At 40.8% G+C, this 17,790-nt stretch overlaps 1 long non-coding RNA gene across 1 annotated transcript; it reads left to right on the forward strand.

Moving 5' to 3' along the window:
- The first annotated feature begins 7,209 nt into the window (after window positions 1–7,209).
- Window positions 7,210–10,440, forward strand: LOC307214422. Its single transcript, XR_013838068.1, has 3 exons — window positions 7,210–7,582; window positions 8,636–8,776; window positions 10,292–10,440. It is a non-coding gene; the product is annotated as an uncharacterized lncRNA (long non-coding RNA).
- Window positions 10,441–17,790: the final 7,350 nt, after the last annotated feature.

Genomic DNA, 17,790 nt, shown 5'->3' on the forward strand with positions numbered 1-17,790 from the left:
TAAACTAGATTTTAAAATTAATTATATCAGCCTTTAAAAAGAGAATGCAAATGTAAAATTACTGTAATTTAAAGCTGTAATCTTAGGAAACCTTAGGGTTCCAATCCTAATTGCACTTGCTAAGAAGTAAGCTGCAGTGAACACATTGATACTTATTTAAAAGTGAACATGCATACGGTTGCACACACTGAACTCAGTGAAATTTGTTTCTGAGTAAACTTGTTTGGAATTAACCTATAACTGCGTATTTTTTACAGGAAAGCAGAAAATAGGAAATCAGAGGTGTAAAGGGAGTTACCTATAGTACTATGAAAATATGTTGTTCTATAGCAATGTTTGGTTAATGCCAATCTCTTAAAATATCTATCAATTTTTGAAATATAAATATAAACCACCACTGGGAAGGTCCTATGGTTATATATATATATATTTAAAAGTACATGGTTTCCTTTCTGGCAATGTGGTTTTAAAAACATCAATCACTAAGAAACTTGTTGAGTGAGGAGAGAAATACAATAAATCACTCACGAGCAGATATGATAAAGCTAAAATCTTTCATAGCTGCTGTTCACAGAAAACTGATGGAGAAGAAAACTGCATGACTGTTCCAGCTGTCAAAATGGTGGCTTCTGTAGGCAGAGCACTCTTACACCTCTGCTTAGGGCAGGGATGGGATGAAGCACCCCTACCCCATCAGCTGAATGTGGTCACCTGTGCCTCTCTACCTGGGCGTTGGGACTCTCCCTTGGCTCTGCTGCTCACCTTCCCTGAGCCAGTCTGTCTTTCAGTAATTGTCCCAGGCTGGAATCATAGAATCATAGAGTTGGAAGAGACCACAAGGGCCATCGAGTCCAACCCTCTGCCAAGCAGGAAATGTGTCACTGCATTGTGATAATGTTTCTGGCTTTTCTGTATGGAGGATGGAGGTTTGTGTGTGTGTGTGTGTGTGTGTGTGTGTGTGTGTGTGTAAATATCTGGCTTTTGCATGACAAGAACACAGTCTGCTGTTTAAAGGTAATAGTTAAATCCATTATGCCATTCACTTTTGCTTTTTCCTCCCCTCACCAGTGGGATGTGATGCCCAGAAGGTGGTCCAAGAGAATGTGGCCCTCAGGATGAAAAAGATTCTCCCCACTAGACTGTTTTAGCTTAGGGCTTCTCCCACTTTTAAATGAAGAGGATGGCTGGTGCCATCTTTCAAGCAGTTGGTCTGCAATTCATGCCATTATCCTTAGCTCCCCTCTCCCCCCACAGTCCTCCAAATTTAGCAATAATCCCCACACAACCATGCATCTGGGAGTCCTTGGAGCCCTCCCACCTCTTCCATGCAGCCTTGCATGCATGTATTCCTTATCTATGCATCTCCCATACCTCCTATACCTATTCCCTCTCCATTACTGTGCTTCAGACCAAAAGCTTCCATATACATTATGGCACTCAATAAATAAAAACAACATGCAAAAGAAAATCCCAAAGACTACAGCAATTGGCTTATATAGTTGCTCCACACATTACCTGTTTAATTGAAACATATAGAGACAGTTAGCATGTAAACCATATGGCACCATAAAATCAGGTCCTAGCAAACTGAGGTTCCATCAAATTCAAGAGATGCACACGCTATGTGAATCTACATTGTTGCATCCTCCATGTGGACCAACTGTTGGCACACAAAATATTTCCCAGCAGATTCTACAGAGCTAATAGAACATGTAAACATACTGTCAAAGATGAAAAGGAAGTAAAAGAGCATGCTTTTTTAAAAAATGAGAACAGTATCATAACCTGAAACCCATCATACACATTTCAACATCATGACCTAGTCCTTTTTTTAAAAAGGACAAAGAGAAAACAAGACAGTCACTTAAAATCCTTGAGCTACAATAATAGTCCTAAATTGTGCTTTGGGAAAGGGCAACCTCTCTGCAAGCTATTCATTTTAATACTTCTAAGATGCCTGAGAAATGCAGGTGTTCCTTGAAACAAGACTGAGATCTGGGCTGCAGGCCAAAGTGGGATTGTCCACTGAGAAAGAGAAAGCACCATACCGAGAATGAAACTTACACGGAACATCGACCATGTAGAAAAGCTTATCCGGTTCAAAACCACCCAGCTTTGCTATCACAGCAAGCTTTAGCACACGATCATGGTTTAATATTTTTGTATCCATGAAATAACCCTTTATTTCTTGTCACAATTGAACCTTAAATGCACACACCTCCATTCACTCTCATTCTTTTCTAGTCCCTCTGTTGACTTGGTTAAGGGAAGGTTACAGTTCACTGATGTTATGCTTTCAATGTGTCAGATTCCTTTGTTTCAGGGCCCACCCATTCTTTTGCTTGGCCCAAATTTTGACCAGCTTTTGCACCTATTTGTTCCTTCGTTTCTGAAAGCTTCTCACATTGTTCTGTGACTGTGCCATAAGTTTCTTGTGAAAATCCAATCTTGCCAGTTGCATGGAAAATGTGAAGAGAGTTTTGGTCCACTTGGTAAACTGATTTTGGAAGGCCTCAGGAACAGCTTTCTTTGAATTTTTCACAGATCCACAGGCATCCTCCCACCTCCTCCCTTCCTTTCCACACTCCCCTCCCCATGGTCAGTTTTTCATTAGAGTCAGTTACATTCAGAAAAAAATGGACTAAGCACAACCCAAAAGTAAACAAAGAAGCACAAGTTTGCTGGAGAGGTTCCAGGGCAAAAATAAAAAGTGTACAAGCAGGGAACCACTGAACAACAAAAGCCAGGATTTTGCCAGCAAGTGTGGTTCAGCCCTTAGTTTCCTGTGCTGAATTTCCTATTAGAGGTTCATGATTTCAAGTACTGCAGAAGACAGTGTAATACCCCTGCCAGGTATTGTGAAGAAGTGATGCCAATCAGGGCTGGTCTAAGACATTTTTCTGCCTTAGGTGCAGCAAGAAATGGTGCCCCCTTTCAAGACAAGGTGCATAGTATCCAAAGCCAGCCAAGTTAAATTGGCACTTGGAACAGAAAAGCTCACAGGAATAAAAATACAGCAATAATAGTCACCACTCCTGATCTCATATTGGATTGTGGGAAAATACTTTGCATTCTGGGGTTGAAGCCCCAGCCGCCACCTTCCCATTGGGCAAATGGGTGCCTCATGCACAGTGCAGCTTGCATGGCAATGGGAAGAGGGGAGCTGAATGCATACACAGTAGTTGCAAGCTGTTCCACCCACTTTCCTCTTTTGAGGGGTTGCACGTACCCACTCTTTGTGTTTCATAGTGTGGCTACTTTGGTTGCCTTTTGGGCCAAGTAGGAATTTCTAGCCAGCCAGGTAACACCTGGAAGACTGGTCCTTTTAGCTCCTCCACACTTCATGGGACAGAATGATGGTTTGTTAAATAGCTTGAATGGTTTAAATGGTCATTTAGGCAGGTAGAAGCAGGAGAGGAAACAGGCAGGTCACCTTTAGGGGCAGTGAGTGGCTAATCTTGTAACTGAGGGTTATAAGATCTGTGGCAGGATTTGGGCCACTATTTGGGGGCAACTTGCCACATCCACTCAGAGCTTTGAGGCCCTGGGAAGTGATGAAGCAGGAGAGCCTGTCTACTCACCTTCAGGGTGAAGTTGGAGTTGGGGGCAAGAGGACTTGCCTCCCCTTATCCCAGTAGAGGCGGCTCTTATCCCAATAGAAACCCTACAGCTGCAGGCATTTTCCTGAAATTTGTTCATTTAGCTCCTGCACTGATAGCTTTCCCTCTGCAGATTCTGTTCCTGTTTGAATTTAATAATAATATGGTAGTTCAACTGGTGTCAGAGTTTTTATTTTAGCCCTTGGCTACAAATTCAGTAATAAACATTTTCTTGCTCTTTCATGACACCCAAATCATCTGATTGATATGGCTGCCTTATTCTGTGTAAATGGCCCTGTGGCTGGCCCTGCTGCCGGCCAGAGGCAGCAGCTGTGGGCTAGATAAGGGTCCAATAGAGTATAAGGCAGCTGACTATGTTCACATGCTCCCACCCTGTCAAAGTCCACAAGGGGGAAATTTGGGGTTATAGGCAGGCTGGGAATATGTATGCAGCAACCGATCAGATCAGGGAAACTGGATTGCTGAACAGTCAAAAAGTAAGGACTACTTACAAATTGAAAATTCTCAGACTATTACATTAGAAGAATGCCATCTGTCTTATTCTCCCTTTAAATTTCTATTAAGCTGACCTTTTGGGATGCAATAATTAGAAATCTTCTTGTATCTCTTGTGCTTTAGTGCTAAGCTAGTTGTAGTTTCTTAGGAAGTGCTTTCCTGAAATTATCTTTTCTCAAAGCCACAGATCAAGAAAGAAAATGCTCCCAGAGGGGGAAAAACAACGAACTGTCTCCAAGATGTATTGTTCTCTTTCTATTAATGGAAATTGCACAGCCCCCTTTTCCCCACCCGCAACTCTTCCACAATTGATAGGTTATTTCAGAAAGGCTGTGGAACTGGAATAAGACAAATCAAGCAGAGCTGAACATGTCCTTTCTTTTACATGGTCAATTTTTTGCATAGTAGCAAGCACAGAAAAGAGCTTCTGATTTTAAAGGCACTCCTGAGAATTTGAGCAGAAAAAGAAATGGCATACAAGACCTGAAGGTTCAGGCATGCATTTCATGTGAAATTAAGGATAACAAAAACTGTGCACATCCATGAGCTGCTGAGCAAAAAACACTCCTCCTTTGCAAAAGCGCTGATGTCAGTACTACAATGTATGTGCCTGATACTGATATAGTCCTGACGTACAGAGGAGAAGAGTAATAACTTTTTTATTTCATTTTATCCCATCCTCTGAGGCATTTCAGGAAAACAAGAATAGCTGGGGTAGAGCTGTAGCTTTTCCAAAACATGTGCTAAGGCTGTATTTGTATTCCTTTTTTAAGGAATAATTGTATTTTTAAAACCAGTAAATCAAAATGGTGCATCACTTAAACTTCAATATAGGCAGCTTGAAATATAAAAGTCTTCCACAGTAAATTTCCCCTACAGAAGCATATAGTGATGCCCAAACAGAGAGGACATTTTAGACTTTGGGCTAGGATGAAGGGGGAGAAGTCATTTCAGTCTGTGGCCAAGGCTCTCAGCACATCTTGAAGGCCCACAGTTAGGTATGTTCAAGAGTATTTTAAGAGCAACTGTTATAGGTTGTTTTTGTTTGTTTGTTTTTTGGTTTCTCCGCATAATGCATCTTAGAAATACTTATGATAACTAGTTTGGTAGAGCATGAAACTCTTAATTCCAGAGTCAAGGGTTTGAGCCCCACATTGGGTTAAAAATTCTTGCATTGCAAGGGCTTCAACTAGATGACCCTCATGGCCCCTTCTAACTCTACATTTCTACAATTCTATGAGGAATAATCACGTCACTTGTAACTTGTGCCCATTATTGAAGGAAATATGAGAACTTTGTCAATTCCTCTGAGGAAGGCCATATTGAATAATATCTTTACTTAGTCTGTACAGGAACACCACACAAGAACCAAACCAGACTAACACTCCTAGCTAATGAGAGAGATTCTATGGATCCTCAATCCACCATCATTCAAGCATTCCCCATTTTGTTTCTACAGTGGTCTCCAGTTTAAGGGCCAATTACAAAAGACCAAAACTGACTCCAAACCAAATCAGTATCCTAATGAATTCAACCAAAACCTTGTAACTAAAGTCTTAACAATTGCCAAGCACTTTCCAAGTCTTACACATATCCTCACACACTTCTTTTAGCAGTGCAGAAAATTTTGAGTGCTCAAAATCAATGGCTCACCCCATACCCTCCAACATTTCTCTGATGCAAATAGGGACGTCCAATTCCAGAATGATAATTTTACTATTTATACCCCACACATCTTACTGGGTTCACCCAGCCACTCTGAGCAGCTTCCAACATATTTAAAACATAATAAAACATTAAACATTAAACAACTTCCCTGTACAGGATTGCATTCAGACGGCTTGGGGACAGATAACTCCATGCCCTCTAACATTTCTGCAATGAAAATAGGGACATCTTAAGGAAAAGTGGGACATTCTGAGATCAAATCAGAAACCATGACAGCTTCTCTAAATCAGGAACACCGCTGGAAAATAGGGACACTTTGAGGGTCTCTCATACGTTCTTCAGAAATAGAATGTCTCTGACAGAAGGGTGTGTTGTCAGGAAGTAGAGAACATGAAAGGAAAGAGACAGATGTCAGAACTCTGTCACGGTGTGACAAATTTTAAATTTATAACATAAAATGCACCTCAGAACTTCATGGCACAGTTGGATCAAATGAAAGATCATTGCTTTCTTCAATCTTGTGTTCTCAATACATCAGCCATCAGAGGACAGGGTTATAAGTTAATTTACAATTTTAACTGAAATAATATTGCTGTTGGGGCATCTCCCCAACTAATCAATGTGTGAGGAAAAAATGAGCAATGCTTACCTCCGTTGTTACATTGCTAATTTTATCCTCTGGCAAGCTGGTATTCCCATTGTTTTATGCATTTATATAGGGACAGCAATAAGGCAAAAGTAATGAGCATAAAAAGTCTTAATGTTTCATTTTCTTCAACTATAAAACTGGAAGTTTTGAGGAGGTGGACATTTACTTCACAAGACATCTTGTGATGGCGATTCAACAATTGTACATTTCTCTCTTCTCTTTATCTTACACTTTCTGTGAGCATGCCATATAAAAGGTCAAAAGGAAGACATGCAACAAAATGTCTCATTGTTCCTGCACCCTGTTGCAGTCAGTCAGCCACACCTTCCTCCAGAATCTTCCACTCCATTCCCCTTTCCAACCATTTCAATACCATACCCCCAAAGCCAGCCAGCATTTGATAGTTGCTGAGCACCAGATGCTGAGCTGTTTTGGGGTTCCCTCCCCTTGGATTTTTCATACTTCAAGCCCACTGATACCTTCCTCCAGTGTGTGAACGGCAGTGCCATTTTTGCTTTATGAACAATGATACCACTGAACACTGGAAGTAGACGGGATAACTGATCTTTATTTGGGACAAATGCAGTTGTTGACTTTTGCTAGGATTCTGGTGTCAGTTGTTTCATGAATAAGCACATCATGCTTCCTAGATATTGCACTTTCAATGTACTATATTTATTTATTTATTTATTTATTTATTATTTATTTAAAAATCTTTTTCATTTTTGCATTTTACAATTTTTTAATAACAAAAATCTAAACCAATTCAGCCTCCATTTTCTTAAAATTCCAAACCCCCCCTCCATGGTTCCTTATTTTATGTCATATTCTTACTGCATAACCAATTCAAATTTATTTACAAATTTCTTCTTTATGTTCCCTTTTAATTATTTCTTACTGCTCATGTTTATGTCAATCCTGCTAACATTTTCAATTATTTACAATTTGTCTTCATATATCCAATAAATTTTCTCCATTCTGTTAAAAAAGAAAAGTCTCTCTTCCAGTAAGTTTTGCCATCTCTGCATATTCCATCAGTTTTAGTGGCCCATGGTCTTTCTCTGGAACTGCTTCCTCTTTCCATCTCTGGGCCTATACCATTCATGCCGCAATGACAGCATACAGAAATAGGGGTTTTCATGTTCTTTAGGTATCTCTCCACCAATTACACTTAAAAGGAAAGCTGTTTTTTTAAAAAACAAATGTTATTTTCAGCATTTTCCCCCAACTCATTATAAACCATTTCCAAGACTTTTGCTATCTTAAACAACCACTACATGTGAAAAAGGCATCTCCCTTTCTTTACATTTCCAGCGCGTATTTGATTCCACCTTGTACATTTTAGCTAGCTTACTAGGGTTCAAATACCATCTATACATCATTTCATATGATTTTCCTTTTAACACATAACACTGTAAATTTGAAGTCCACATTCCACAGTCTTTCCCATGCTGCCATTTCAATATTATGTCCTATATCCATTGCCCAATGTATCATCAATTATTTGACCTGTTAGTACTGGTAGTTTGTTTGCCATTCTAATAATACTTTATACATTTTAGACATTACTTTTTGATCATTCTCTAGCAGGTCTTTTTCTAACTGAGAGGTTTGATTTGTAAAACCATTCCTTTTATTAACTTAAATAGCTAATTAAGTTGATAATATTGTAACCAGCTTGTTACTATCACTGTTATTTCTTCAAACCTCTTTAATTTAACCTCCACCTCTATTAACATATCTCTATACTGTAGGTTAAAGCCACATTGGTGTTTTATTTTCCAGCAAGTTTTTTATATTTATCCCATACTCATTTACTCAATTTATTTTTGCAAGTATAGCAAAGATGTGAAAATTCAACCCAATATTGCTTTGTAAAAAGAAGCCAGAACAACAAATGCACAGAGTGACCAGAGTCATACAAACAGCCTGCCAAGTGAAATTTCCACACATTGGAGCTGATCTACAATCATGTTAAATATTGTTAATGGGAGTGTGTTTTTTAAGATTGCTTTTAGTGAGGAGTCACATATTTGAATGTTCCCTCATGTAAAAAAAAAAAAAAATGTGCCCAGGAAAAACAATTACCTCAGGGGAAGATATCTAGTAGCGTAGCTTTCCTTTTTATTCATCCAAAAGTTATCTTCCATCTGCAGTCTGTAACCAATACAGTTTTGAAATGAATTATTCATTTTATTTCTAGAACTTCAATGTGGTGTCAGACCCACCCACTCCGTTCCCTGGTGACCTGGCCTCAGTCCAAATTGGTTCCCCCTGTGACTTCCTTTTCATGAAGAAAGAAGATGGCAGGTGTTCAATACAGTGAGTGCATACACCATGTCTAGTTTGACCCTTCTCTCATTTCAATAATTTACTGAATTTAAAACTTATTTTAAAAATCCATCATTGCTCTAAATATTTACCTGCATTAAAATTGTATGATTTGTTTCTTAAATGAGTTTTTTAAAGCATAAACTTGGTTTGCATTAAGAATAAACCTAATTATATTCATCACAATATTCCCACTCTATAGAACTGGAGTAAGTGCAGTGTTTTTGTTTTTTTTCCAGGGGGTATTCAAGGGTACACAGTACTGACACCTCTTTTTGTTGTTAAAAAGTGTGGCACTTACTGTAACAACTTCATGGTGAATACCAGCACCTATTTTTCTAGAGAAAAACGCCGAGTTAGTGTATATGAAGATGTCCCCAATGACTCATTCATTCCCATGTTTTCTGCTTCAACAGCACTAAGATAAGAAGAGAATAAGTGGATGTATTCGTTACATTTATGGAATTTCTTTTGTCTCAGCAAGCTCCTGCAACTTCTTAGACCTCAGTGCAAACTCTTTTGCCCTGTGGGGCTTTACAAAATGGCAGGGTGGCCCCCACATCCACAGCCTTGCCACGCAGAATGGTTAGGGCAGAACATGAACAATGAGAAGTTCACTGTGCCAGCCAAGAAGTGCTCCAGCAGCTGGGCCCACCCGGGGCCTGAGGATGTTGTACAATGGCAGTTGGCTCAGCTCAGACTCCAACCCCCTGGGATCCCCTTCCCCACCTCCAAAATGACCTGTTTCAAGGCCACCTGCCAATGAATGCTTGCACGCATCCCACCCACCCCCAGTGTTTGGGAAGGGGGGGTGACACACCAATGGAGCAGTGCTTGTCCACAATGGTTCCCATGGGTGCTGGGAAAGAGGGACAGCTCTGTCCAACCCCACACCCAACACCCAAGCAAGGGAGGGTTGATGTTTTGCAGTGCCAAAGCTGGCAGTTCCAACTATTTGTTCAGTCAATGATTTTATGATCACGATAAAAGACACCATCAGAGTGCCAGGCATGACACAGTTGAAATCAAAGGGCTTTAATGTGATTTATTCTGATGTGAAGGGACGCGGGTGGTGCTGTGGGTAAAAGCCTCAGCGCCTAGGGCTTGCCAATCGAAAGGTCGGCAGTTCGAATCCCCGCGGCGGGGTGCACTCCCGCTGCTCAGTCCCAGTGCCTGTCAACCTAGCAGTTCGAAAGCACCCCCAGGTGCAAGTAGATAAATAGGGACCGCTTACTGGCGGGAAGGTAAATGGCGTTTCCGTGTGCTGCGCTGGCTCGCCAGATGCAGCTTTGTCACACTGGCCACGTGACCCGGAAGTGTCTCCGGACAGCGCTGGCCCCCGGCCTCTTGAGTGAGATGGGCGCACAACCCTAGAGTCTGTCAAGACTGGCCCGTACGGGCAGGGGTACCTTTACCTTTACCTTTATTCTGATGTGAACCAGGTGCTGGATGCTGCTGTGGTTTTTTGTGTGGTTTTTTTTACAAAGTACTGTGCAGTCTTATTTATTTTTCTCATTTGGACTTACAGATACTACATGCATCCCAGTCCAGAGGGAGTAAAGTAAGGTCACTATTCTAACATTCCCCAACCCTGCTACTGAGCCAATCAAAGCAAGTTTGACTTAAAACAGCTTATGCTGCTTCAAGAAGATGTTTCTAGGCAAAGAGAATCTGAACACTGAGGTGCAGCCACCGAGAAAGTCTCCCTGGGTATCTCTCGTCTGTGCCAAATGAACCAAATCTAGCAGGTCAATCCATGTGCAGATCCCTAATTCCATACTCAGATTGCCCTTGTAATAACAAGATAAATACATTAATAAATAGAAAGACTGGAACAAGATTTTCTGTACTCTTCATTTTAGTTAATTTTTAAAAACAGAATAATTCTGTACTTAGATGCCCTTTCTTGGGCATAAACTCAGGGGAACATACTTGTCAATAAACATGTATAAGGATTCCAGTATCTTTCAGATGATTGCTAAGTTACTCATTTAGTTGTGCAACATCCAGCATGCTATGGGCTATAAAAAATTAAATGTACTATTATTGTGTGCTGCTGAAATTACTATTCTAGTGCCTGCAGTTAAAAATGATTAAACAATAATAAACAAAATTAATTTAGATCATGATCTCAGAGTTGTGGGGATTCTTACATTTGCCTTCATTCCTCCTCCTAAATTTCCTACACTTAATTGTCAGGGTTCAGGAAAACTTTCAAATGGTAAGCATTCTTTTTATGCAGTGTTTCGAAGCCTGATCAGCAAGTACTGTATATTTATGAAAGAGCTCCACTGATGGGCCAGATCCTGTTATCCGAAAACGGACCTGTAAGCAAGTCTCAATAACAAATTCTGTCCTATTCCTGGCTGCCAGCTGAGATGACAGTTAGACATACTGGGGACACATTTGGGCTGGGCTTCTAACATTCATTAGTTATTTAAAACAACAGATATCTGTCTATCTTTACATTTATAGCCATGTGTTAGAGACACAGCACAATGCCTGGCCAGGGAGCAACAGAGGGAATCAACCGACACTTTCCAAGCCCCAGCACACCATGGAAGGCGAGAGCATTTTTTCCTGATTTGCCAAGATTGGCCTTTGGACCCAGCAAATCTAAAGCCTCTGGCACAAGCCCTTCCTCTCCCCTCTCCCAAACACCCTGTTTTGAGAATTTGATAAATGCTGACAGTAGGAGCCTCCAGCTATTCACTCCCACTATGCCCCAGCCATCAATATTGGGGTAGGATTGTACTGCAAATTAGTTTTATTTATTTGTCACATATTATTGCATCTAGTGCATAATATTGCTTAGTGAATGTTGATATTTACTGGTAAAGGTTAGTTAATTCATTTTTTAAAAACTAGCATGGTACATTTTCTTTTTCTTTCACTGAAAAGGCATGAAAAGGTAGGGTGACATTTGGCAGCATACTGTGACGACACTGCATTGACTTTGAAATTTACTGGTCACTGTGTCAGAAGGTTCTACTTCCTGTTTCTTAAGCAGTCACTGATCCACAAGAGTGCCTCTCATCTTACTCTATGACTTGCTAAACTTGCTCAGGAGTCCTCATAGAGATACATTATCAAAGCTAAATACTCAGTGTGAAATGGATAGCATTGCAAATCCTCATTTACACTCTCAAATAACTCTAAAAGGTTAATGACAAAGCCATGATTTCCACTTGTTTTTCCCCAGAACATGCATTAAGCTATGTGACCTGTCATCTCCAAGATCCCTCTTGATGTTCCTGTTAGAATTCCTGGCTCTGTGATTGCAGTCATGGGGTTGTTGTTTTTCACATGACGGTATATGTTTTGACTCCACAGAGTGGGAAGTGACAGAAACAGGATATTTGTGTTACTGTGTTCCGCGAAGTGGGACTATTGTCCTTTGTTCTTTTTCTCTTTGCTGTCTGATGCTAGAGAGAGAGGGAGCCATGTTGCAGTGCTCCGTGTGTGTTTATATGTAAATAAAGTAGATTAGCCAAAATGCTCGAGTTGCTGAGGTCTGTTACACAAACTGCGAACACTCTGAGGATCCCTAAGGGTGCCGGTGTTGGTTGGCATTGGTCGCTGTGGTGTTCGGGCAGAAGAAAACTTTTGAAGCTCCCGAACGATCGACCAGGAGGGAGAACATGCCAGTCGGTCATGTGTCTCTACCAGGGTCCTAGTCAAGTGTAGGCTGAACTCCTGACAGTTCCATAGGACACTGTACAGTCCTCAGCTACGGAAGCTGACCTTAGCAATAAGTTACATATTTTTGATAGAAAAGTAGCCGTTTCTCATTGGTTGGCATTGGTCGCTGTGGTGTTCGGGCAGAAGAAAACTTTTGAAGCTCCCGAACGATCGACCAGGAGGGAGAACATGCCAGTCGGTCATGTGTCTCTACCAGGGTCCTAGTCAAGTGTAGGCTGAACTCCTGACAGTTCCATAGGACACTGTACAGTCCTCAGCTACGGAAGCTGACCTTAGCAATAAGTTACATATTTTTGATAGAAAAGTAGCCGTTTCTCATTTGAGTTGGTATCCAGCAAGCCTGGTAAGTTAATGCAAAAGCTATGTACACAACAAAAATGAAGGTGATGCACATCAACTGTACTAATGTTTAAACCAAGAGGCATCCATGTCTTTCTGAAATTTTATTTTCAGGTTTCACTAATCCTATACATATCTACTAAGAAGTAAATTCCATTTTAATAAAATGGAATTTACTCCTAGGTAAATTGAAAGGGATTGCAGCCTATATCCCATGGAGCACAATCCAACCAGGTTAAGCCCTTTACATTTTATTAACTTAAGCTGAATTGTGGCTTTGGTTACAATTTAAGGGGGAAACAAACATATATTAATTCTGGGATTCTTGATTATTTTTATACACAAATTTAATATTGTTTTGTAAAACAAATGCCACACTGCATGTTGGAGCACTGCATATTGGAGCAAAAAATAATTTATATTTATGTGCTGACATTATGCTATTTTTATTTTGCAAAGCTAACTGATTGAAAGGAAATATAAGTAGGATCTATTATACTCACAGCAGCAATATGCATACAACTAGTATAATTTTCTCTTTTTATATTTGTAGCATTTCTTGAAGTCCCTTGAAGTGAATTGTTCAAATTAAAATAATCATGTAACTCAAAGCAAGGCAATATAATCAGAGAATTAATAGCAAAATCATGAAAACAAAAATATGCAGCTTGACCTGCCTCCCATTACCTTGACAAACTATTCATTGTCTGTTGGGAAATCATGTTTGACAAGGATGAACTGGCAAAGATAAAATATTATAGAAAATATGTCTTCAGGGCTACAGTATGATGAAGCTGACCTAATATTTGACAATGATGCAAGTGGCGTCCCTGAGCTACATGGATGAACAATATGTTAATTTATGCTAAGGAATTTTTCTACATAATAATGGTCCAACAGAGGATGAGGCTGGCATGTTTAGCAAGCTGTTAAAAGAATATGCATCTCCCAAGCACAACCTGCATCTAATCTTAAATGACTGGCCTGGATAGGTTTCTAAAGACAATACATACCACCTGCACTGACACTGTTTGTTCCTGCAAATATACAACCTGAGATTATATTACCAAAATGTTAATGCATAAGAAGAAGGTACGGCTGAAGTGGCCCAAGAAAGCATGGCTCAAGCAGTCTTCTCCCCACAGCCCAGCATCTATTCCAAGTGACCTTCTAGAGGGGGTCCACTGTCCACTGCTATGTTAGAGGTACCCTACTAAACTTGCACTTAAAATAAATTTGAAATCTATCTATCTTCCATTGTTTCCTAGCTCACACTGTCTACCATCTAAATTTTTTCTATATTTCAAAGTCCATTTTCATGAGAGGTTTGGGGCCAGCCTTGGATGGCCACTGTGTGAGCAGGATGCTGGACCAGGTGGGCCGCTGGCCTGATCCGGCAGGATTACTTGGTGTTCTTGTCTTCCTCGGTGCAGAGGCACCATTTAGGCATCACTCAGGACAGCTCCTCCTGCAGGTAAAAGCCTGCCGTCCATGGCACATCACACCACCTTCTGACTGAAAATAAACAAGGCATTATAATAAACGCTTTATTAGAAAATTAAAGATAATGAACATGATGGAGATGAAAATGTAATACAGTAAATAGCATTGTTATCAGTGAACATGACTCCAAAGTCAAATTAATGAAAAGCCAAAAGGTTAACAACCATCCTTGAATTAAAACGACTTTTAACAAATCTGCAATCAACAAAGCTGCAAAAATGGTTACAGATAGTGAAGCAAATATAGCAAAGAAAATAATGAAATTTAATTTTTTTCCCCCTTATCCTGCTGTTAAATAAAGTCATGCTTCTGATGTAACTCAATAGCTTATTGAGTGAGGCAGTCCTTTTGCACCTGTTTGCCTCTATTCTAGCACAGTCATACCTCAGGTTACAGATTTACAGATGCTTCAGGTTGCGCGTTTTTGGGTTGTGCACCGCGCCAAACCCGGAAGTACCAAAATGCGTTACTTATGGGTTTTGGCGTTCACGCATGCGCAGAAGCGCTAAATCGTGCTTTGTGCATGCACCGAAGTGCCAAATCATGACCCGCGTGTGTGCAGACACAGCACTGCGGGTTGCGAACACTGCGGGTTGTGAACGTGCCTCCCGCATGGATCACATTTGCGGCCTGAGCGTCCACTGTATGTTACTTCATAAGCACCTTGATTCCAAAGGTTTCCACTTTGTCTGGAAATGAAGGCTGGAGACAATGGAGTAGTCCCACCCACATCCTGTATTTTGTGGGATCTTCTGAAATAGTTAATGCTTCATCTTCTTCCGTTCCTAATCTACTCAAAGCACCACCTGATTAACTTTTGATGGGCTATGGAGGGTCCTGAGATATTGAATGTCCTTCAAATAAATTTCCTTTCTTCTCTTATAATGGCAATGGTGCCTACCTGAGAGGTGCTAGAACTTAGTTGTGGTGAGTTCCGGCTGAAAAAAAAGCCCTGGCAACACCTCTTATTGAATCACCATGAGTTCACTGCAATAATAGGTATACAATCTGGAGTTTAAGAGCCAGGCAGACTGAGCTTGAGCGATGTTGAGTCCTGGAAGAACTTTGGAAAATCAGGGAATCTAAGAGAGTTAGAGCTCCTGATTACAATGACTCCCCAAAAAAGTAGGGTGCTCCTGGAATGATGATTTTGAGGTGCAGAAAATAAAGGAGTGGTCTTGTTCCTGAAGGACAAAGCAGTGGCATCTTTAGGTGGAATGTGGACTATATTCATGGTGAGTTCTAGAAAAATAGCACTGGGTGTTGCTGGGATAAAGTCTGTCTGTCTGACCCTGGACTCCCAATATTGAAAGGGCTCTTCCCCTGTTTCCAGTAGAAGCAAAACAGAGCTGTGGCTGAGGAAAATATTATTATTTTTAATTTCTCCCCAATTTCTCTCCAAACAGAGCATACCACCTTATACTGTTTTGACAGGAAAGAAAGAAAGAAAGAAAGAAAGAAAGAAAGAAAGAAAGAAAGAAAGAAAGAAAGAAAGTTTTCACCATAACTCTCTGTTTCTTTACACCCTGAGGCTGAACAGCCTCTTGAGTATTGTTTTTCATGCACCTCCCCTCTCTGGGAAATTATTACATCATCATTTACTCACATTTCCTCAAACATTTTCTGCAAAAGCTCTTCTTGCATCTCTGATCTCATCTACACTACAAGACCACTCTGCTGTTCAGAAGGATGTGTCACCTAGTGCCTGCTGGTTGCTGGGATGAGTGCTAGATCCCTTGTTCTGATCCAGCAGAGCCATACTTCTGTTACCAAGTAAAATTTCAGTGAAAAAATCAGGGTTAACACATATTGTGTCTTAACTCTCAAGAGGTCTTGAATTTGAGGTTTCAACTCTTCCAGGGGAAGCTGAGGAACTTACTGAATACATCCCTGATTTTGCTCAGGCCTCACATGCAACAGTCCTACACCTGATATTGTATATGATGTCAAGTGTGGGGCAGGTAAAGATGCAGCTGGGGTGAAAGTGAGGTTTGTAGGCACTGCCAATCAGCTGATCAGTGCAAAGTCCTGTGCCTTTGCAAGTGAGTGCCACCATGATCAATGCTTAAAGGTAAAAGGTAAAGGTACCCCTGCCCGTACGGGCCAGTCTTGACAGACTCTGGGGTTGTGCGCCCATCTCACTTAAGAGGCCAGGGGCCAGCGCTGTCCGGAGACACTTCCGGGTCACGTGGCCAGCGTGACATTGCTGCTCTGGCGAGCCAGAGCCGCACACGGAAACGCCGTTTACCTTCCCGCTGGTAAGCGGTCCCTATTTATCTACTTGCACCCGGAGGTGCTTTTGAACTGCTAGGTTGGCAGGCGCTGGGACCGAGCAGCGGGAGCGCACCCCGCCGCAGGGATTCGAACCGCCGACCTCTCGATCGGCAAGCCCTAGGGGCTGAGGCTTTAACCCACAGCGCCACCTGCGTCCCGATGATCAATGCTTACAAAGGGCAATTAGCTGAGCATTAGCACCATTCAGATAATCCCAGAAATAAACAGGCTCCTTTCATAGAACAGCACTGTTATTTCTGGTGGAATAATACCAGACCACTAGAGCGGATTGAAAGAAATTGTGACAACCCCTGAACAAGTCAAGGTGGGGGTTGTCTGTTTGTTTGTTTGTTTGTTTGTTTGTTTGTTTGTTTGTTTGTTTGTTTGTTCTCAAATATACAAAATTTATAGCTAACTTTTAAATAACTATTCTCAAAGCAGGACACATACGGTACCAAATTATGACAACAATTAAACATTACACAACAAACATGTCATTTACTGAAGGCTGCTGCTGGAACTACCCAGCTCAGACTAGAAATTTGTGTGCTTGTGATAAATGTTGGCATAGCAGAGACATTGCCGTATTTTTTACCATCCCTTTCATTTCATTTCTTAGGCACCCTAAGAATCTGCCATAGTAGTCCCATGTATTGCAGAGGATGTGTTCTGGAAAGTACATTCCCTACACACAAGACACTGACCAAGATTGTTCTCCATGAGATAAGCAGTCTTTCTTTCAGGGAAGCTTGTCTAGCATGCTTGACCTTTAACTGAGGGACTCCTGATAAGAAACTTCAGGGTTTCAAAGCAACTGCATCAACCACATTCCCTCCCAGATCCATCTTCCAAGTTACATGACAGACATGGGTAAAGGAAAGGAAGTTCTCTACTTGCAATATAATTTCAACGCACAAATTTAAATTGCATGGTGAAATTGTACTATGCAAACCATTAAAAATGTGTGTGTGAAATTATGGCTTGTTCTTTTCCCTCTGAATCCTTTAAAAAGGCATGTTACATAACTTAAATGAAGAAGAGATTTCTGGAATAAGCTGTAATATAAAGGACTGAAAATGGAACTTTAGCTTTGATGGCACTCTAAAAGCTCTAATGATTAAATTGTTGGCTCTTCAGGTTTAACACTAGAATGACAAAAAATGTATATAGAAATGCATCAATGGCAGAATAATTTTACAGTTTCTTATG

Source organism: Podarcis cretensis, assembly GCF_951804945.1.
Source record: "Podarcis cretensis genome assembly, chromosome: 4".
NCBI classification, from domain to species: domain Eukaryota; kingdom Metazoa; phylum Chordata; class Lepidosauria; order Squamata; family Lacertidae; genus Podarcis; species Podarcis cretensis.